This window comes from Trichechus manatus, unplaced genomic scaffold (genome assembly GCF_000243295.1).
Source record: "Trichechus manatus latirostris isolate Lorelei unplaced genomic scaffold, TriManLat1.0 scaffold00109, whole genome shotgun sequence".
NCBI lineage: Eukaryota > Metazoa > Chordata > Mammalia > Sirenia > Trichechidae > Trichechus > Trichechus manatus.
In genome coordinates, this window is record NW_004444045.1 from 2,274,785 (window position 1) to 2,298,100 (window position 23,316).

The window sequence follows — 23,316 nt, forward strand, 5'->3', positions numbered from 1 at the left end:
TTCCAGACTAAGACAGACTAGGATAAAGGACATGGCGGTCTACTTCTGAAAAAAATTAGCCAGTGAAAACCTTATGAATAGAAGTGGAACATTGTCGGATATAGTGCTGGAAGATGAGTCCCTCAGGTTGGAAGGTACTCAGAAGATGAGTGGGGAGGAGCTGCCTCTTCAAAGTAGAGTCAACCTTAATGACATGGATAGAGTCAAGCTTTCAGGACCTTCATTTGCTGACGTGGCGTGACTCAAAATGAGAAGAAACAGTTACAAACATCCATTTATAATCAGAATGTGGAATGTATGAAAGTATGAATCTAGGAAAATTGGAAAATTATCAAAAATGAAATGGAGCACATAAATATTGATAACCTATGCATCAGTGAGCTGAAATGGACTGGTATTGGCCATTTTGAATTGGATAATTATATGGTCTGCCATGCTGGGAATGACAAATAGAAGAGGAATAGAGTTGCATTCATCATCAAAAAGAATATTTCCAGATCAATCCTGAAGTACAGTGCTGTCAGTGATAGGGTAATCCACACACCTACAAGGTAGACTATATAATGGCCTTGGTGATAGAAATGACACAGAAAATTGCATGATAGAATTTTGCAAGACCAATGAGTTCTTCATTGCAAATACCTTTTTTCAGCAACACACATGGCAACTATACACGTGGACCTTCCTAGATGGAATACACAGGAATCAAATCGACTACATCTGTGGAAAGAGATGATGGAAAAGCTCAACATCATCAGTTGGAACAAGGCCAGGGGCCAACTGGGAACAGACCATCAATTGCTGATATGCAAGTTGAAAAAATTAGAACAAGTCCAGGACAGCCAAAGTACGACCTTGAGTATATCCCACCTGAATTTGGAAACCATCTCAAGAATAGATTTGATGCATTGAACACTAATGACCAAAGACCAGACGAGTTGTGGAATGACATTAAGGACATCATAAATGAAGAAAGCGAGAGGTCATTAAAAAGACAAGAAGGAAAGAAAAGACCAAAATGGATGTCAGAAGAGACTCTGAAACTTGCTCTTGAATGTTGAGTAGCTAAAGTGAAGGGAAGACATGACGAAGTAAAAGAGCTGAACAGAAGATTTCAAAGGGCGGCTTGAGAAGATAAAGTATTATAATGAAATGTGCAAAGGCTTGGAGATAGAAAACGAAAAGGGAGGAACATGCTTGGCATTTCTCAAGCTGAGCATGTTAACTATTTTCGTCACCCAGTGACTCCTAAACACATGTAAGTGCTTACTGTATGCCAGGCACTCTTCTAAGTGCTTTATATACTGTATTAACTTATTTTATTCTCACAAGTTGGTGAGACAGGTGCTATTATTATCCCAGTTTCACAGACTAGGAAGATGAGGCCCAGAGAGGTTAAGTAGCTTCCCTAAGGTCTAAGAAGTGGAGCCAGGATTAAACCAGGCAGTGTGTCTCCACCTTTAATCTTCCTTCCTTCCTTTGTTTCTTCCTTCCCTCCCTTCCCCCTCCCCTCTCGCCCTCCCTTCCCTCTTTCCTCCTTCTCTGCCTCCTCTTTCTTCCTTCCTCCCTTCCTTCCTTTTCCTTCCTTTCTTCCTTGCATGCATCCATCCATCTCTTTTTTACAGCCTGACTCCTCTGTACCTTCTAAGTGAAGTGAAGGGGAGGCTCTCTTTCAATCAAAGGCAGTGATTCAGAAGGCTTGGGGCCACATCTTGTGAGTCTGAGTCTGGTCACGGTTGTTTTTCAGTGTCTTACAGGTATACTGAAACATCAGTATAAGCTATGAAAAGTGAAGCTGGCTTTGTAGATGGTCCTTATACCAAATCAGCTGGTGGGAAATAGGACTCACAAAAAAGATGGAATAATGCCTTGCATTAGGAGATTGCCTTGTCTCTGCTGTTGCACTTTGCATCAGGTTTTCTTATTTGCAGTTATATATAAAGAGCAGCATTTCTGCAGGGAGATTTACATAAGTGAAAAGAAAACAAGGCCAGAGGCAGTGTACATGGATTCTACCATCAAACAGCATTGTGATTCTAAGCAAATAACACTTTCTTTGAACTTCAGTTTTCTCATCTTTCAGATAGGAATAACTTTCACTCATGTATTCATTCATTCTCTTTGTAAACATTTTTTGGGAGCTTACCCTGTGCCAGACACTCTGCTGGAGCTGGAGATATGTAACCTACATAAGCAATTATCCTCCTCCTCCAGGAGCTAGCTCATGGTCTCAAAAGTAAAGTGTAATGCCCCATTGTAGAGAGTGCTCATAAAAATCAAATGAGATAATGGATTGCATATGCTTTGGAAAAGATGAAAATCATCCCTTTTCAAATGTAAGGGGTTGCACTAGTATTAATATCACAATCGTGACAACCCTATGATAGCAGTTAACTTACTGTGTTTGCTGCTCAGTGGCACTTGGGCTGAGGGGAAGATTGTGGTGATTCAGGTAAGACTAGAGCATTTGTATTCCTAATGGATGTTTCCTATAAATCGACACTCATTAAAATTAACCTGTGAAGTTAATTATGGTGTCTGACATGGATGGCTTTCAGCTTTATGCAGTTATGTTCTTGACCAGATGAGGTCTTCCTTTTATTAGTTTATGAGTCACAGGGCCAGCTTAGATGTTGTACTGTGAATGCTAAATCAGGATCAAGGAGCTGGAGTTGCTTCTGGCCTTGGAAAAATCTTTTTTTTGGCATACCTGTGTTTGTTATTTATCGTGAATGAAGGCATCCTTTTTGCTGCTTGGGGGTGCAAGCAACCTCTCAAACACTGGCCCCAGGGTCAGCTGTGACCCTGCCCCTTTCATCTCTGATGCTCTGACATCTAGAGCTCTGACAGGGAGCCAGGTACCTGTCTTTAGTTCTCACCCCTCTTTCCTTGCTCTCTCCATTATCAAGGTCTCCCCAGCCATCCAGGAGGAGGATTGCATCATCCTTACCGCAAGACTACCCCGAGCTTTGGGTGCTCTGTGACTGCTAATGTCCTTTCCACTCCCTCAACCAAGGAGAAGAGTGACGGATTGCTGGCTGAGGCATTAAAGTGGTGTTGGCTAATGAGTGCTATAAATTCTGATAATAATAACAGCAATCATAAATAATAGAAAACAATAGCACAGCAGCAGCTGGTAGTCATGCTGCTCAGGCTCTTATTTGGAGTTTTTTTTTTGTTGTTGTTTTTGAGGAGACTTGCAAGAATTTGGGGCTGCATAGTGCCATTTGGTGACAAGGCCTTGACAAGTGGTATTGAGCAGGGGGTCTATTGAAGGACATACAGAAAGGCGGACAGCTGCCCGGGAGAGTCAGCCATTTTGCATCAGAACTGCATGAGTGAGAAATAAACCTTTCTGTGCTAAGCTGCTGAGATCTTGGGTTTATTTATTACTTTAGTGCAGCATGACCTATCCTGACTAACACAGTTCCTCACACCTCTGCTCCTGGAGGGAGACTCCTGGCCAAGTTCACTGTAGCCAAAAACATTTGTCATTCCTTGTACTTTTAGCAAGATAGGGTTTGAGTTTTGAGATATTTTGCAGTAATAAATGAAGTAACTTTTAGAAGCTTTAACCCCCAAGCTTTGGGAGCACTGCACCAGTTCTAATTCTACATACCAAATGGAAACATATTGCCCTGCAAAGTTAAGCAGCTTTGCAACTCCCAAGTTTATTCCTGGGGAGTAAATTCTGCATTAAAAAAATATTATTTCTCTTTTGCATTTCAGAAACAAAGCTTATTGATCATAAAGCATAATTCATAAGTTTGGTATTATAATCTTCTTAAAGCAAGCATAAAACATACAGATATTGGTTGGTTTATGTAGATGCATTATAAATACTATATAGCAGTGTTATCTAAATCCAGTTTTCATAAAAGGGAAAACTAAACACTGGTGTGTTAATTCTTACATCCACAGTTTATCAGTTTGGGTGGTTGATTGTGAGGAACAGAAAGTATCTCTGTACCTAACTGGATGGCCCCATGTCATCACAAGGCCGCCAGGGCAGGAAGAGGAAGATGCCTTCCTTTTTCTTTCATAGAGGGAGGCAGGGCACTGTGTCCTTCCCAGTTGTGCCCACACTGGGATAATGTCCTGAAACTGAAAGGAGGAGGTAGATTCACAGCAAAGCTACCTAACCAGCAGACAATAAAAACCAGCAACAAATGTCCATCCCTCTTAGCAAACTAGAATATTAACCAGTCCTTGTGAAATTTAAAAACTACCAGGTAGATGTAACGAAGGAGTCTGTAGCAGATGAAGACAGAGGTGAAAAGTCTAGATTCCCTAGCATAGCAAATGGGGAAATAATTCATTCTTATCTTTTCAGGCATTGAGCTTCACTCAGTATGTGTCATGGATTGAATTGTGTCACCCAAAAATATCTGTCAGCTTGGCTGGGTTATGATTCCCGGTGTTGTATGATTGTGTACCATTTTGTAATCTGATGTGATTTCCTTACATGTTGTGAACTCTATCACTATGATGTAATAAGATGGATTAGCGGCAGCTATACAGATGAGGTCTACAAGATTAGATAGTGTCTTAAGCCAGTCTCTTTTGAGATATAAAAGAGAGAAGTGAGCAGAGACACTCGGAGACCTCATACCACCAAGAAAGCAGTGCCGGGAGCAGAGAGCATCCTTTGGACCTGAGGTTCCTGTGCAGAGAAGCTCCTAGTCTGGGGGAAGACTGATGATGAGAAGGACCTTCCTTCAGAGCCAACAGAGACAGAGCGTTCCCCTGGAGCTGATGCCCTGAATTTGGGCTTGTAGCCTACTAGACTGTGAGATAATAAATTTCTCTTTGTTAAAGCCATCCACTGTGGTATTTCTGTTATAGCAGCACTAGATGACTGAGACAGTATCTAAAGGTGGTATTACAGTATAAAGTACCTGTTTTTCAAATTTAATTTTAGCAGTGGAATTTTTTTTCCCAAACATAATCTTCAGGAGCTCTGATGCATCAAATAGAACTGATGTGGGGGTCCAGAATTCTGCGAGTTAGTATTGCCCCTTCCCGGTACCTGGTGGCCATTAGATGCTTCATCAGAAATCTAGGGCTAATGGAACAGTGTTTGAAAACTGCTCATCACAATGGCTGGTTTGGATCAGATCTTGGATTTCTCATGCACTGAGTATTTTAAATCTTCCCCCTTCTACCTCCCACTCCTCCCTGGATGAACCTGAAAAACAAAGAAAGAGAGAAATGTCAACAACAAAAAAAACAAACAAACAGCAACAAACCCCCAAATCAAACCTGTGTTCTGAGCTATTCAGAATGGCAGTGGACAAAAAAGGATAAAAGAATAAACCCTAAAGAAGAGCAACTTTCAACCGAGGTTACAAGTAAGATAGCTTCTGGTCTTCTGCATGCTAATTGCATAGGTTCCTGACCTATGACATGATCATCCATCAGTCTTAACTTCATTTTACGGATAATAGTGGCTGCAGATATAGATACTGCCACCACCCAGTATTATGTCATTTCTGGCAAACTCCACTCGGATGTGTTTTGAATGACACTGTTGTTCTCTTTGCTAAGCCTGTGTGTACTCAAGCTCAGGTACAAATTGTGACCCATTTAGGGGTCAGCGTCTTTTGAAGCCATGGAAAGTTAAAGAGATACTCTTAGTCCCTTAGTCCCTGCTGGTTCCACTTTTCCAGAGGAAAAAGGATAAGTAAGATGAGAAGAAAGGATTCAAAGGAAAGAGGTGGGGAGGGAACAGTGATGTCAAGGAGGAAGCTGTCCCTGTATTCATGTTCAGCTGACTCTCGGGTTAGAAGCTGCTTCCCAGTACAGGGAAACCCTGGTGGCATAGTAGTTAAGAGCCACAGCTGGTAATCAAAAGACCAGCAGTTCGAATCTTCCAGGCACTCCTTGGAAACCCTATGGTGCAGTTTTACTCTGTCCGATAGGGTCGCCATGAGTCGGAATCGACAGCAATGGGTTTTCCAAGTACAGGCAGTGTGAACTCTCTGCTCAGCGATACCCCTCACTAGGGGCCGGATACTTAGTAGGACCCATAGGTCGCAGTCCAGTGGAGAACAGCAGGCTGCCAAGTTCTACCTACTTCCTTCTCTACTCCAGCAAACCTGGGACAAGAACCTGGGTGCCGGTAGTTTAGTTGGAAGATGATCCCAGGGAACAAAAATGAGGAAATGACAATGTGAGACAGAGAAGAGGGAAAAGCCAGTAAAGGGTACTTTCATAGTGGGTTACCACTGTGGGCAGTTGGGGCTCAATCCCACTGGAACCTTCAAGAAATTGTGTGTCCCATGAGTGGACATGGAGGCTGGGACATTATCCACTGACTTCCATCTCCTGTTGGCCACAGATAGCCTCCGATGGTGTTCACCTCTGTACTTCTGGTTACAACTGTGTGCTGCAGGGCAGGTGCCGCTGGTGTCAGAGAAAGCCCTCAGTCTAAGAAGAGAGACCCAAAGTTCAATGGAGGTGGGAAGCTGTCAGCAGGCCAGGAATTGTCTACCTGTCCACCAGGTGAATTCAGCTGGGTCAAAGGGATACAACTGAGACCTTAACAGTGGCTGCTACAGCCTTGTACCTAGAATAGGGCCTTGTAACTAATAGAAACTTAATATGTATTTATTGAATGAAATCCCCCACTGCTGTTGAGTAGATTCCAACTCATAGCAACCCCATAGGGTTTCTGAGGCTGTAACTCTCTACGGAAGCAGGCTGCCACATCTTTCTCCTGCAGAGCTGCTGGTGGTTTTGAACTGGCGACCTTTCGATTAGCAGTTGATTACTTTAACCACTGTGCCACCAGGACTCCTTTACTGAATGAAAGAATATAAAAATATTTTATTGTAATCTCGACTAAAGCAGTTTAATACTAGGTGATCAATCTGAAGTGGGCAGAAGGAGCTCAAGGGCTACAGGGAAAAGCAAAGGTAAATAGGAAAACAAGAACAGAAACGTTCTATAGGTTGAAAAGGAAAAGATTCATTCATTCAGTATATATTTATCGAGCCCCTGTTATGTGCCAGGTACTGTTCAAAGTTGCAGGAGATACAGCAGTGAATACAACTCACAAAATTCTGTGCCCTCATGAAGTTTACATTCTAATGGGAGAGAGAGTCCATTAGTAAAATAAATAAGTGTGCTTGAGATTGTTAGTTTCAAGGAGAAAAATATAGCAGAAAAGGGGATTGGGAGGTGTGGGGCTAGGGGGAGTGTTAACAATTTTAAATGGGCCTGGCAGGGAAGGCCTCAATGAAGAGGGACTGAAGAGGGTGAAGGCATGAGTCCTGAAGGTATTTAGGGAAGAACGTTCCCATAGTAATATAGGCAGAAATATTTGGCAGGAGATGAAATAAGTATCCCCATTGCTTGTTAGTTAAATCTGCAGCAAACCATGGACTCTCTTCCAGTTTTCGTCTGTGCTCTGTTTTATTTCCTTTCTTTCCTTTCCTCCCATGTACTCAAATTGAGGTCCAGACTACAATGAAAAAAAGAGAATTGCTTTCTTATACCATTAAAAGTTTGCGTTAATTTGTTTTTTCTAGATTTTCACTCTCCCTGTTAAGAATGAGAGAATTTTAGGGAAAGAAACTGAATATTTAATAAGTACTAGCCACAATAGGATTTACACATAAATCCTTTTATAGAGGTCTCCCATTCGTCAAAATATGTATTTACTGCCAAAAAATGAAAAAAGTGTTTTAAAATTGCACCTGAGGCACTTCCAGCTTTTACCCCTGGATGTAGAGAGCTAGAAGAAGCATATCTTCAGCTCTGACAGTAGAAAAGAGCCAGGGTAAGTTCAAATTCATGACTTTCTAAAACCTATCAGAGAGCTAAAGTCACAGAACAATCAGCTGGCCCCAAATCAAAGAAAATATAGTGCCTGCAGAGAGCGGCAGTGCCAGCATGTTCTCACCTCGGGTACAGGCACGTGGACACTGGGTGCAGGTAAGAAGAGTTCCTTGCAAATTGACAAGTTGGTGAAGGTCCGGGGCAGGTTGTTGGGACAATATGAAACCCCGGTGGGCTGCAGAAATTGGACAAATCCGAGCACTCTTGTTAACTCTTTCTCCATGAATCCCACTGGGTGCTTACAGAAAAGATTAGAAGGAGCCCTAATAAGTGTCCATTATGTTACTACTTGAGGGAGGGAAGTTGTTGTTAGCTGCCATGAAGTTGCTTCTGACTCGTCCTGACCCTGTGTACAACAGAACGAAACACTGCTCGGTCCTGCTTCATCCTCACAATCATTTGTAATGCTTGAGCCCTTTGTAGCAGCTACTGTGTCAATTCATCTCACTGAAGATCTTCCTCTTTTTCAGTGACCCTCTACTTTACCAAGCATGGTATCTGTCTCCAGGGACTGGTCCCTCCTGATAACATGTCCAGAGTATGTGAGACCAAGTCTCGCCATCCTTGCTTCTAGTGGGTGTTCTGGCTGTACTTCTTCCAAGACAGGTTTGTTTGTTCCCTGGTAGTCTGTGGCATATTCAGTATTCTTCAGTCCATGGTATATTCAGTAGTCTTCGCCAGCACCTTAATTCAAAGGCATCGGTTCTTCTTTGGTCTTCTGTATTCATTGTCCAGCTTTCACATGAACATGAGGCGACTGAAAACACCATGGCTTGGGTCAGGTGTACCTTAGTCCGTAAAGTGACATCTTTGCTTATTAACACTTTAAAGAGGTCTTTTGCAGCAGATTTGCACAATGCAATGTGTCATTTGATTTCTTGACTGCTGCTTCCATGGGTGTTGATTGTGGATCCAAGTAAAATGAAATCCTTAACAACTTCAGTCTTTATTCTTCATTTATCATGATGTTGCTTATTGGTCCAGTTGTGAGGATTTTGTTTTCTTTATGTTGAGGTATAATCCATTCTGAAGGCTGTGGTCTTTGATCTTCATCAGTAAGTGCTTCAAGTCCTCTTCACTTGCAGCAAGCAAGGTAGTGTCATCCTGATGCTGCGTTCTTATTCATATAGTCCAGCTTCTTGGATTAATTGCTCAGCATACAGATTGAATAAATATGGGGAAAGGGTACAACCCTGCCGTACACCTTTCTTGACTTTAAACCACACAGTATCCCCTTGTTCTGTTCGAATGACTGCCTCTTGGTCTAGTGTACAGGTTCTTCATGAGCACAATTAAGTGTTCCAGAATTCCCATTCTTCACAATGTTATCTGTAATTTGTTATGATCCACACAGTTAGATGCCTTTACATTGTCAATAAAACACAGGTAAACATCTTTCCGGTATTCTCTACTTTCAGCCGTGATCCATCTGACATCAGCAGTGATATTCCTCGTTCTACCGTCTCTTCTGAATCCAGCTTGAATTTCTGGCAATTCCTTGTCGATGTACTGCTGCAGCCGCTTTTGAATGATCTTCAGCAAAATTTTACTTGGGTATGATATTGTTCGATAATTTCCACAGGGGAGCAGCAGCTATATAAGATGGGAAAGAAACTGCCGCCCATCCTTCTCTTCTATTTCTGCCATGGAACACAAGCCTGAATCAGTGGCTAGAAGGGAAACAAGCATTGTCACCCATAGGGTACTGGTGAAAATCCATTGCAGCTGGGGAAAGAGACTAAGGTGAACAGGAGAGGAGCAGGATTAAGCACTGAGAGCACAACCACAGCTGGGGAAGGAGCAGCAGGATCGTTAACGAGGATGGATGGCCTAACAGGGCCCACCTGACAGCCAGTGTTAGGTTACCGTTAGTGGAACTGCACCTTTTCTCTGTCCTGCTTAACTGTCCAGATTCACAATAGATACATGGTGAAGCTTTGAAGTTAATTTGAGTATGAGTAATAAAAATAAATGAAATAACGCGACAGCCCATTGATGGAGGCTGCCTGACTGTTTACCCACTGAGTGAATGTATCAAACAGCCAGTTGTTAGGTTTCAAGTATCTTTCCAAAAAAAACTGAAAACCTACCAGTCTTTTCCTTAACTTTAAAATAATTTGTTTGATAAAAATAAGTGGTATTGTTGGCTAGCTTTAAAATAAACGTGTTATTAGAAAATAATGGACAGATTAGGTGGCGGCCACAGCACACACGGACTCAGCTCTCTCGTGCCTCGCTCGCTTCTATCACAGCTATGTCTGACAAACCCGATATGGCTGAGATTGAGAAATGCGATAAGTCGAAATTGAAGAAGACGGAAACGCAAGAGAAAAATCCACTGCCTTCAAAAGAAACGATCGAACAGGAGAAGCAAGCAGGCGAATCGCACTGAGGCGCCGCGGCCGATACGCACTGTACGTTCCACAAGCATTGCCTTCTTCCTTCTTTCAGCTGTTTAACTTTGTGAGATGCAGAGAGGTTGGATCAAGTTTAAATGACTGTGCTGCCCCTTTGCACGTCAAAGAATCGAGAACTACTGACTACGAAGGCGGCGCCTGCCACCCCCATCCGCCTGTCTGGCTGGCAGGGAAGGAAGAGAGCTTGCATGTTGGTGATGGAAGGAGCTGGGTGGGACGACAGTGAATAAATATGTTGAGTAAGAGCAAAGCCGGTCTAAGGTGTCCTGCAGGCATAAAATGCAGTTTAATCAGAGTGCCATTTTTTTTTGTTCAAATGATTTTAATTATTGGAATGCACAATTTTTTTAATATGCAAATAAGTTTTAAATCCTGAAAAAAAAAAAAAAAGAATGGACAGTAGTTAAGCTAGAAATGTGTAACAGAGAGATATCTGGAAAATCCCAAAATATTTGGAAATTAACACATTTCTAAATGACTTATGGGTCAAAGAGGAAGTCTCATGGGAAATAAAGTAATACTTTCAACTGAATGAAAATAAAACATAACAAAATTTGTGGGATGAAGCTGAAGTAATGCTTTGCGTGAAATTGATAGCAATGAATTTTTAGATTAGAAAAGTGGTCTAAAATCAATAGTCAAAGCTGATTCTTTGAAAAAAATCAATAAAATTTATAAACGTGTAAACAGACTGTCTAAGTATAAAAGGGAGAAACACAAATTACCATTATCTCAGCAGAGGGGGGATATTACTACAGACCACACAGATGTTAAAAAGATAAGAGAATATACTGTGAATATACTGTGAACTCTGTGCCCAGAAATTAAACAATTTAAGTGAAATGGACCAATTCTTTGAAAGACATAAACTTAAAGAACTCACTCAAGAAGAGATAGATCATCTGAATTGTTCTATTATCTACTAAAAAACCGGAGTTTTTAGTTAAAACCTACTAACAAAGAAAATGCCAGGCTCAGGTGGTTTCCCTGGTGAGTTCTAACAAACACTTAAAGAAGAAATGATACCAATTCAGCATAATCTTTACCATAAAATAGAAAAGAACACTTTCCAATGATACCAATTCAGCATAATCTTTACCGTAAAATAGAAGAGAAAACTTTCCAACTCATCCTATGAGGCCAGCATTACGTTAAACCAAAATCAAAGACAATACAAGAAAAGAAAACTACGTACCAATATGCCTTATGAACATAAACATGACAATTCTCAACAAAATATTAGCAAATTTAATCTAAATATGTATATACATAATTGTGAAACATGGGGTTTATCCTGGGCATGCAAGGCTACTTCACTATTCAAAAATCAATACATGTAACCCATCATATTAAGTTTAAAGAAGAAAAACCACATGATTATATTAATAGATACAGAAAAAACATTTGACAAAATTCACTGTCTGTTACTGATAAAAACTCTCAGCAAACTAGCAATAGAAGAAACTTCCTCAATCTGATAGAAGGCATGCATAAAAAGTCTACAGCTACATTATTCTTCATGATGAAAGACTGAATTCTTACCTTCTAAAACCTAGGACAAGGGGCATTGGTGGATCAGTGGTAGAATACTCACTTTCTATACAGGAGACCTGTTTCTGAGTTCTGGCCAGATACACCTCATGCATAGTTACCATCTGTCTGTCAGTGGAGACTAGTGTGTTGCTATGATGCTGAACAGGTTTCAGCAGAACTTCTGGACTAAGACTAGGAAGAAAGACTTGGTGATCTACTTTTGATAATCAGCCGATGAAAATCCTGTGGATCTCAACAGTTCAGTCCGCAGCCAGTCATGGAGATGGCACAGGACTGGGCAGCATTTTTTTCTGTTGTGCATGGGGTTACCATGAGTTGGGGGCCAATGTGACAGCAGCCAACTACAACAACAAAATCAAGAACAAGGCAAGGATGTCACTTTTACCACACTTACTATTTGTGGTACTACAAGTCTTAGCCTGTGCAATAAAGCAATAAAAAGAAATAAAAGGCATACAGATCAAAGGAAGAAATAAAACTGTCACTATTGGCAGACTACATGATTGTCAGTGTCGAAAATTTCAAGGAATTTATGAACAAGAACTAATAAGTTTCAATCTAATCAATCAGTATTCTACATACTAGCAAATAACAATTGGAAACCATAGTTTGAAAATTACATATTATAGCTCTAAAAAATGATATACTTACATACAAATCTAAGAAAACACATGTAAGATCTATATGCTTGAAACAACCAAATGCTGACGCAAGAAATCAAAGACCTAAATGATGGAGAGACATACTGTGTTCATGGATTGGAATACTTAAAATGTCAATTCTCTTTCAGTTGATTTATAGACTTACTTCAGTACCAGCCAAAATCCCAACAAGTTTTTTTGTAGGTATAGCCAAGCTGAATCTAAAATTTGTATGGAAAGGCAATGGAACTAGAACATCTAAAACCATCTTTAAAAAAAAAGAATAAAGGTAGGGGACTACCAAATTTTAAGACTTACTTTAAAGTTACAGTAATTAAGGCAGTGTGGAATTGGTGACGGTATTGACAGATAAATTGATGGAATAGGATGGAGAGTCCAGAAGTAGACCTACACAAATTTGATTTTTGATACAGTATAAAAGAAATTCAGTGGAGACAAGATGGTCTTTTCAACAAATAATGTTGGAACAATTTGTCATTCACATGCAAAAAAACTCTACCTCAGCTTCACATTTTATACAAACATTAACTCAATTGGATGGTAAATTTAAATGTAAAACATAAAACTTTTAGGAGAAAGCATAAGATGACAGGGACTCCTCTTCCCAGTTCATCTGCTCAGAGAGAAGGATTTTACCTCAGTGTTTTAGATGCCCGCATGCCTACCATTGCTGTTACGGACAGTGCCGCCCGGTCACTGCTGCTCTCGAGAGGGCAGCTTCCCGACTGGTGCTGCCTCAACACAAGGCAGGGGGATCTCCAGCCCACAGGGCCCCTCTTCCCAATCGTCTGTTTAGAAAGAGGGTTTCTCTTGGAGTTTTTTCCGTCCATAACTGCTCTGCAGTTCCTGGACTTGGGCTGCCCTACATTCTAAATGGACTGAAATGTACCAACAACCATGAAGATGGTGCAGGACCATTATACATAAAGCTGCCATGAGTCGGAGCTGACCCCACAGCAACTGACAACACCACCACCAGTCTAAACTGGGAGATAGAAAAAAAACAATTCAGGAAATTTATTGATGTGTGCGTTATTCTTCAAAATTTGGTTTTCCTTCCAAATATGTCTTCTGTTATTTACTTTTCAGAGTCCCCAGATGGTTTCTTTATGTATTCTGTCCAAGGTTTTTAGTTGTAATCTGTGAGAGAGATTGGACTGAGTGTGATTATTTCATCGTATTGGAATTGGAAACTCTACCTCTGCTCCTTTTTTGTTTGTTTTTGACTGAAGAAGTCAATTTCCTTTTGCTAGTGGGAATAGCACCAAGTATTGGCAATAAGACATAAAAAGCATCTACTTGAGGCTTCTGGGACACATATTTTTCCCTGATAAAAAGAAAGAGACCCACGGAGAAATTCCACTCTTGGTGCCTGTGGATGTTGTTGAATAAGGACATGATGCTTGGAACTGTTGCTGCCATCTTGTACCCATGAAAGAAGAGCCAAAAAATTATATACAGAAGCTACATTAGAGCCCAGACATTGCTGAGTAGTGAAATTAGCCAAACCTGGACCCCCCATCTGTAGACTTACTTAGGTAGGGTCATAAACTATTGTTTAAGCCATTTTCAGTCAGGTATTTTTTAAATCGTAGTCCCAGTGATTGTAAATGATAAACTACTATTATTTCATTTTCTAATTTAGGAAGTCAGCCATCCACAAGCATAACTCTGATAGAATTAATGACTATCCCTGAATAATCTTTAAATTATATTTTAAAAAATGCTTTTAAATTGTTTATTCACTGATTAAAAGATTTGACATATGGGAAAAGATTGATGTTTTGATCCTTTAAAACTGTAAGACTAAAAAATGAATATATTGTCAAAATAAATATGGATTATAATTGAATTATTCTTGATTCTTTTGTGTACTTGGAGATAGGTTATGCTTTTATTCTTTATGCTCCTTTAGTCACCATTCAAAAATATTAATTGCGGATTCATTCTGTGCCAGAAACTTGTGTTGGATACTTGGGGCACTTAGAGGAGTCAGAAATAGTTGCTGCTCTTCAAGAGCTCACATTCCGATAGGGGGTATAAACATATAAACAAACGCTGTACTTAAAATGCAGATACAAGCTAGCGTATGTATATGTATAAAATGCTATAGGAATATAAAAGAAAAAATCTGTTTCTGAGATATAATGTTTTTCTATTCTATGAGATTGGATTTATTATTCTCACGTGTAAGTACACTATATGTCTTTTGGTTCTATGTTATTGGGTAATATAATTTGTTTCCTTTTTCATAACGTGAGATGTTGAAAGGCATATTTGTATTTTATTAGTTTTCTTTAGTGATCATTTAAGAAACTGTATTCTTCCTCATGTATCTGGTGGGTGAATCCTCTCACCTCTTCCAGTGTCTGTGCAAGTCTTACTTCTCCATGAGTTCTGCCCTGATTATTGCAACGTGACCTCCATCCTCACCTCCCTGAATTTACCAGTCTCCTTTATCTTGCTCAATTTCTTCTTATATCCACAGTACTTATTACCATCTAACATACCGTGTACTTTACTATGATTATTTTTATTGTATGTCACCCTCTAAGTAAGTATTATTTCTTCAGAAATTTAAAGATATTACTTCATTGTCTCCTAGGTTCCAGTGTTGCTGGTAACAAGTCAGGCTGATTTTCATTCCTTTGTTTGAAGCCTGATTTTAATCCCTGCCAACTTTTAGGTTCTTCTATTTGTCTGGGGAGTTCTGAACTACATCACATTTTTTTACAGATAGAAGTCTTCTTGTTCTTTCTTCCTGTTTGGTACTTAGTAAACATTTCTGTTCTGAAGACTTGGATCTTTTTTTCAGTTCTGAAAGTTTCTGTATGTGTACACACACACACATAGTATATTTATTTATTTTTATATAAATACTTATTTATTTCCTACCTGCTATTTTGAAACTCCACCACCCATCTGTTAGTTTGTCATTTTGTGGTGGTGTATGTGTTGCTATGATGCTGGAAGCTGTGCCACCAGTATTTCAAGTACCAGCAGGGTCACCCATGGTGGACATGTTTCAGTGGAGCTTCCAGACTAAGACAGACTAGGAAGGAAGGCCTGGCAATCTGTTACTGAAAAGACAATGAAAACCTCACAGATCACAACAGAACGTTGTTCTACTCGCTTACTTTGGAAATGTCATCTGGAGGGATCAGTCACTAGAAGAGGACATCATGTTTGGTGAAGTAGAAGGTCAACAAGGGTGTAAGAGCATGGGGGACCCTTGGTGAGATGGATTGGCACAGTAGCCAAAATGAACTCGAACGTGCTGGCGTTTGTCAGGATGACTTAGGACCGGCCCCCATTTCATTCTGTTGTACATGGTCTCCATGAGTTGGACTCAACCAGATGGCAGCTAACAACAAAAACAACGCTGTAAGACTAGTGGCTCTGTTCTCCAGGGTTTATCTCATGCTTTACACCTTCTGTTCTCCAGGGTTTATCTCATGCTTTACACCTTTTTGTTAGTGTCTTTTTAATGCTGTGTGGGAGAATCCTTTAATTTTATTTTCATCTATTTTGCTTTTCAATCTACCTTTTGAGTTTTAAAATTTGATGATCAAATTTTTAATTTCTAAGATCTCCATTTGTTATTTTTTCATAGAAGCGTTTTCTTATTTCTCTGAAGATATTAATTATCCTCATTTAAAAAAAACTTCTTTTGTGTTCTAGGTTGTTTGTTGAGCTTGACTCCTTTCTTTCATGGGTGTTGCTTTTTCTCAAATGTTGAGTGATTCTTATTTGACTGCTCATATTTTTATTTGAGAATTTTTGTTGTTGTTGCTGGTTGTGGTTCTGAGTGGCTTGGGGGGAGGTGGGGTGCTTTCCCATGGAGGCTGAGTCCATAATCTCCTGTGTGTGCGTCACTCCAGGGGATTGTGAGGTATGATGGGGAATGGCGTAGCACTCACTGACCAGCTTTTCTCACCCAAGAACCAGCCCTGAGTCCTGAGGGTCAAATCTCCCACCTCAGAGAGCTGGGCTCACTGCTTTTACCTCCAGACAAAACCCAGAGCCATCTGCTCTCTTTCAGTTTTTTTCTGAAAGTTCAGTATTCCTTTGATCTCTGCTCTTCTGTTTCCAGCCCCAGCATTTCTACGAGACCTGTGGTTCTCAGGCTTGGCTGCACATTGGGATCACCTGGGTAACTTCAGAAACCACTGAAGCCTTTGTTCCACTCCCCAGAGATCTTGATTTATTTTGTTTGGGGAGTAACCTGGGCATTGAGAGTTTTTTAACGTTCCCCAGCTGATTTTAATTTACAGCCAAGATTGCTAACCACAGTGCTAGGAAATAGCCTCAGGCAGATCTTTCACAAGTGTAGAAAAAGCTCTTAGAATTTATCTTAGGACAGAAGCCATTTTATCTTCTGATGACTTTGAGAAAAGGAAAGGAAGCTACCTACACAGCAGTTCAGATTCAGTTCTTTAATTAATCACCTTGTTGTTTTGTCCTGCAGCCTTTTCTTCTCTTGTGTCTGTGGACCTTGAAGTGTTTCTGGGATTGCTTTTACCTCCACAGTTGTTTTTACTTTGTCCCGGTTGTTTGGGCCTAAGTTTGTTTTTCCATTTCTTTCTCCATCAGTCTACTATCCATGATGTTCCATTTTCCAAGATTACTTAAAATTTCTGGTCCACTGGTGACACTATTGTCTTTCAGCACTGCTGTAAATTCGTTTTTAATTGTTTTTCTTCTATTTCAGTAGATTTGAAGAGGAATGGATGAACACATCTGTGCTCATTCTACCAAATTTATTCTCTCTCCCAGTTCCATTGTCCATGTGTCTTTTTCCTAATAGATCTATAAAACGTGGAAAGAGAGGTTTTACAGTCTTCCACAGCAGTCCTTTTTTGTTTTATATAATTTAAAGGTTCATGGGTATTATAAATTTTATATGAATTTTGCATTTTATGAATATAAAATGACCCTCTTTTCCATGGAAAGCTTTTTGCCATATGTCTTATTTGAAATCAAAAGGACCACACTCCTCTGCTTTTCGTTTATCTAAGCCTTTGCTTATCCTTTAAAAACATTTCTTGTCAACTTCATGTGTTTCTTGATACTTAAGCAGCATATATCTAAATTTAAAAAACAAAATCTTTTTAATGGAGGACTTGAGATAATTTAAATTTATCATCATAACTTATATGCTTGTTCTGGCCTCTTGTATAAGATTTTATGCTTCCTAATTATTTTCTTGATACATGGTTTTTTCTTTGTGGATTATGCTTTGTTTGCTTTTCCCTTTTCCAATGCTTCAAAAGATAAAGATCCCTCTTAAAATTTGGTTTTTGAAAAATGATATTTAACCTGTATTAATCTTTTTTTTTTTTTTTTTACATTGGTCATAGTTCTTACTTGCAAACAACAGAAAAACTGAATATGGCTAAATTAGGCAAAAAAGGAATTTATTTAGAAGATTAACCCAGTACTGATAGAAGAAGGGCAGGTGTACCGGGAGAAGCCACGTGCAGCCACTTCACGAGGCAGACCACACTCCAGTAGCAGCAGCTCCCTGCATACGTCTGCTGCCCCCGTGGTTTCTGGGTACTCTGGACACTGCCACCAGACACTTTCTCCGGCTTCTGCATTGCTGCCACCATGGCCGCTGGACTCCACAGCTGCCACTGCCAGAATGATTTCAGAACGTTGTCTGCTTCTGGGTAGCATTTGCTTTATGCTAATGTCCCAAGCAGGAGCACACCATGGACCACGTGTAAGTCTCCAGCCTCTCGCAGAGCCATCAGATGTTTAAGACAGCAAGTTTCTGGTCTTTTCTGCTTCTGTAGTGAGGCAAGGTCCTGCCAGCACTGGGCCCCAAGTCCCAGCTCTCTGCACGCTATTCGTTCCTCTTCTAATTTTATTACAATGTCTTCTCAATATTTTATGAATGATGTCTAACCTAAAAAGTTAATTACCAGTCCTAAACAGTAATATACAATCAAGAAAACCAAACCAAACCTGTTGCCATCAAGTTGATTCTGACTCATAGTAACCCTACAGGACAGAGTAGAACTGCCCCATAGAGTTTCTAAGAAGCCAGTAGTGGATTCGAGCTGCTGACCTTGTGGTGAGCAGCTGAGAATAGATGGGTAAAAATCAAGTCCAGGAGGAACCTGTGAGGGAGGGAGGGGAAGGGAAGGTGGTTAAAATATATTCATAGCAGCAAGGAAGGAAATATGGTTAGAGGTGTGACCCCCGTTTCTCCAACTGGTCATGTGACTGCAGATCAGCGCTGTCCAACAAAAGTTTCTATAATGGTAGAAATTTTTTGTGCCTGCACTATTCAATAGAGAAAGCACTAGCTACATGTGGCCAGTGAATAGTTGAAATGTGGCTAGTGAAAGTGAGCAACTATTTTTAATTGTATTTAATTTTAATTAATTTAAATTTAGGCTTAAATAACCACATATGGCTGATAGCTACCTTATTAGGCAGTAGAGCTGTAAATAAAAACTTCCCTCTCCACGACCCATAAACTGTTGTTCCCTTTGCCTCCAGTCATGCTTTAATGAATTGGGCTCTTGCCAGCCCAGTTCTTTGCCCAATTTCAGGATAATCCTGAAACCCAGCTAATCCCACTAGCATTGGGCTTCAGTAGTCATCTACTTAAAATTGCTCATTGGACAGCTTAGGAAGGGCCCCAATCATATTTTTCTCTGTCCTTATTGAGAAAGAGCAAACTTATTTCCCCTTTGTAATTAGTCTTAACTACCTGGCAATGCTCTACTCCCTTATTTTTTATCTATTCATCCAGTGTCATAGGGAGCACAAATAGCCTGGGATGGTTACTGCCTGCCTTGGGAACAAAATGTAAAAACTAGTGGAAAACAGAGTTAAGAGAATTTGCAAATTTTTTTTTGCAAGTGTCTCACCTGTTTCCACTCATTGGTTCCTGGGCACATATTCTGGCTGTTGAAGAAACAGAAGATACACAGCATCTTTCAGGACTGCAGTCTAACCTAAAAAGGTACTGCCTATCAGCTGGAGAGACTCAGTTCCATAGCCCATTACAATGTTCTGTAAGTCCACCTGCTTTTGGATGATGGGCTACATGATACAAACCAGTAGTTATTATTTTATTTTTTCCCTTCAGTGTAAAGCAAGTTCCTTGATCAAAACAGTGCTGTTTGGGACACCGTGTCTATATATAAGCCATTCAATAATGGTGGTACTGGTAGATACATAGTAAGAAAGGAAAGCAAATTCAAATCCAGAATAAGAGAGGATAAATTTCTACCTTTACCAGGAAGGAAGGTTTATAATATAGTTAACTGTCTGCTAGGTAGCTGGCTGGCCTCCCAAATGTATAGTATTATTTTGGGGACTCACGGTTGGTCTCTTAGCTAGAAAGTTGGGCACTCAGCAGTGATAGCCTGGTCAGCCTTTGAAATGGAACGTTAATGTTGATAAGCCCATGCATAGCCTCCATACATGCCACCATAAACTGGAAATGTGGTAACTGATGAAGAGAGTAACTAGCCAGTAATAGAGAAGGTCATTTTTGTCCACCTAATTTTTGTTAAAGCTTTTTTCACAGTGAGCATTCACACTGGATGTAAACTTTCTACCATTCTGAGAGCTCTCTGGATTAGCAGCTGAAATTAGAGTGAATCTAGTTTGATTGTTGTCTTAGGCTGGGTTTTCTAGAGAAGCAAAACCAGTAAAGCATATAAATATATATAGAGACTTATATCAAGGAAACAGCTTCCATGATTGTAGAGGCTAGAATGTCCCAAGTCTGTGGATCAGGGTAGAGGCCTCTCCCAATTCACGCAGCTGCAGAAGCAGGCAAGCCCAAGATCGGCAGGTCAGAGAGCAGGGCTCCTGCTCACAGGCTGTGAAAGTTGACGAATTCCAAGATCGGCGGGCAACACCAAAAGGTTTCTCCTGATTCACATAGCTGCAGGGGTTGGCAAACCCCAGATCGGCAGGTCAGAGAGCAGGGCTTCACTCGCAGGCTGTGAAGATCGACAAATCCCGAGTTTGGCAGATAAGCTGACAGCTCAAGTCCCAAGAACCGGAGGTGAGACGACAGGAGGCAGCTGCAGGATCCAGATCCAGAGTGAGCAAAAAGCCAGAACATCTGCTTATAATCAGACACAGGCCACACTCCCAAGGAAACTCCCTTTCATCTGATTGGCTGCTCACAGTATATTCAATCATGGGAGTGATCACATTTAAACACTGAGAATCATGGCCCAGCCAAGCTGACACACAATCTTAACCATCACAATTGTCTACTTTAATTCTCTAAGACCCACACAGCTTTTTACCAGGGTCTTCCATTTGATCTTGCTTCCTGATATGACCACCATGCTTCTGACATGTAAGTGCCCAACATGCCTCTGCCACTCTAAGATCTTCCAATAGCCTTTAAAATCAGGAAGCCAATTTCTATTGTACCATCTTTTACCAGTGTCCCTGCCCCCTAAAGAACTGACTCTAAAATGCTTCTCAAAGATGTTTGCACTACCATTGCTCATGAATTTCTCAGGATCTTTACAAAGTAGTATCTTCTGTGCCCTCCAAGGAGATGCAGTAACTCAGTGGAAGAGCTGGTCATGCATAATAAAGCCGTTTCAGCATTCCACTCTTCGAAACCTTTGGCTTCCTTCTGCATCATACGAAAGAATTTTTGGAATCTGAAATTTATCTGATGAAGGACACCTTTGAGTCTAGGTTTTAGTTGATCAACCAGGCAAATAATTAAAATCATTTCAGATGCTAAAGCTGCTATAAAGAATACAGAATACCAGTTAATGGCGTCTATGTTAATAAATTCAGCCTTATCCAAAGTCTTGTTCTTCTCTGCTTTTTCAAATAATGTCTGAATTCATTGTCACATATATTCCCCAGGTTTTTACCAATTTAAATAAGTAAAGTCCTGCAGTGTGAGTGTGTGTGTGTGTGTGTGTGTGTGTGTGTAAACGTACAGGTTCTTCCTGGGCTTGATTTTGTAATTGAATTCCTGGTGCATGTTTAGACATGATTCTTATTAAAAGTTTGGAGACATTGAAGCAAAAGATAATGCCATTTCCAAATAATATATGTAGAGCTACATCAAACCAGAGAGTAAGAGCTGTTTTGACAGGCAAGGGAGGTTTAATGGAAGTTGGGGTCTCAGAGTATCAAGTTCTCCAAATATTTTTATATATCGCCACTCTTGAGATCCCACTATTTCTTGATCTGTGTCTTCACATAAAAAAGCTAGTGAAACAATGAATTCAACAGATACTCTGTATTAAACTTTCAAGAACATACTGGAGTTTGTTTTTTCCAACCTTGGTATTACAGCCATGGGGAATAAGAGATTCTTTTAACATGGTCACAGAATATCCCCAAGTTTCATTAAGAGCCTTGATCCAAGAATTTAAAGATTGTCATTTTTTTCCTTTAACTTGTCCAGTGCCATTAGAAGCCATTTTAAACTGTCCCTTCTTTCATCAGTTTCTTTAGATTCAAAGATCTGGGTAGGAGCAAATGATTGACTCGATTTGGGTTGCCTTGTGTTAGAAAACAACTGCATTAATGTCTGTAGTGGGAAATGGAGCTCTTCTTTCTACCTGTGGATTTCCTAGGCATAGTAACATGGTTCAGATGCTGGGCAACCCCAAAAACTCAATGATATTTACTTAGTAAAGTTAGGAACAACACTATCTTTGGAATCTCCCTTATGAATAGAGAGGAACGTAAATTATTATTATTCTTTACTTTGTCATCTCATTTCCTAAATCTGGTTTAAAATAAAAAATGTCATTATTGAGATATTTAGAAAAATATTAATCTCCTTAAAAGGTATATTTGGATATCATATTAATTTAAAAGACAAAATTCAGAGTTTCTGAGTATTGAAGTGGTCTCAAAGCATATAGTATTTGTTTCTTTACACAACTTCTTCATTCTAAAGCTGTACGTTGGTTTTGTTTTTTTTGTGTGTGTGCTTTAGGTGAAAGTTTACAGCTCAAGTTAGTTTCTCATACAAACATTTATACACATTGTTATGTGACCCTAGTTGCTATCCCTATAATGTGACTGCATATTCCTCCTTTCCACCCCAGGTTTCCTGTGTCCATTCAACCAGCTCCTATCCTTTTCTGCCCTCTCATCTTGCCTCTGGACAGGAGCTGCCCATTTAGTCTCGTGTATCTACTTGAACTAAGAACACACTCTTCCTGACTATCATTTTATGTCTTATAGTCTAGTCTATTCTTTGTCTGAAGAGTTGGCTTCAGGAATGATTTTAGTTCTGGGTTAACAGTCTGGGGGCCATGTCTTCTAGGGTTCCTCCAGTCTCAGACCATTAAGTCTGGTCTTTTTACTAGAATTTGAGTTCTGCACTCCACTTTCCTGCTGTGCCATCAGGGACTCTCTGTTGTGTTCCCTGTCAGGGCAGTCATTGGTGGTAGCCTGGCACAATCTAGTTCTTCTGGTCTCAGGCTGATGGAGTCTCTGGTTTATGTGGCCCCTTTTGTCTCTTGGGATAATATTTTCCATGTGTCTTTGGTGTTCTTCATTCTCCTTTGCTCCACGTGGGTTGAGACCAATTGATGCATCTTAGATGGCCGCTGACTAGCTTTTAAGACCCTAGACGTCTAAGGTTGTAAATTTAATTACTCTTGCAGTCAATAAGAATAGGTCTTCATCACTATATAATGATTAAGGGGATGATACATCATGAAGACATAACCATAATAAACATCTATGCACCCAATGACAGGGCTCCAAAATATATAAAACAAACTCTAACAGCACTGAAAAGAGAAATTGACAGTTCCACAATAATAGTAGGAGACTTCAACACACCACTCTCAGTAAAGGACAGAACAACT

General features: G+C 40.1%; 1 pseudogene across 1 annotated transcript; it reads left to right on the forward strand.

Moving 5' to 3' along the window:
* Positions 1-10,040: 10,040 nt before the first annotated feature.
* On the forward strand, positions 10,041-10,234 carry LOC101345479 (thymosin beta-4 pseudogene; annotated as a pseudogene). The gene has a single exon (XR_001121525.1). The product of XR_001121525.1 is annotated as a thymosin beta-4 pseudogene (transcript).
* Positions 10,235-23,316: the final 13,082 nt, after the last annotated feature.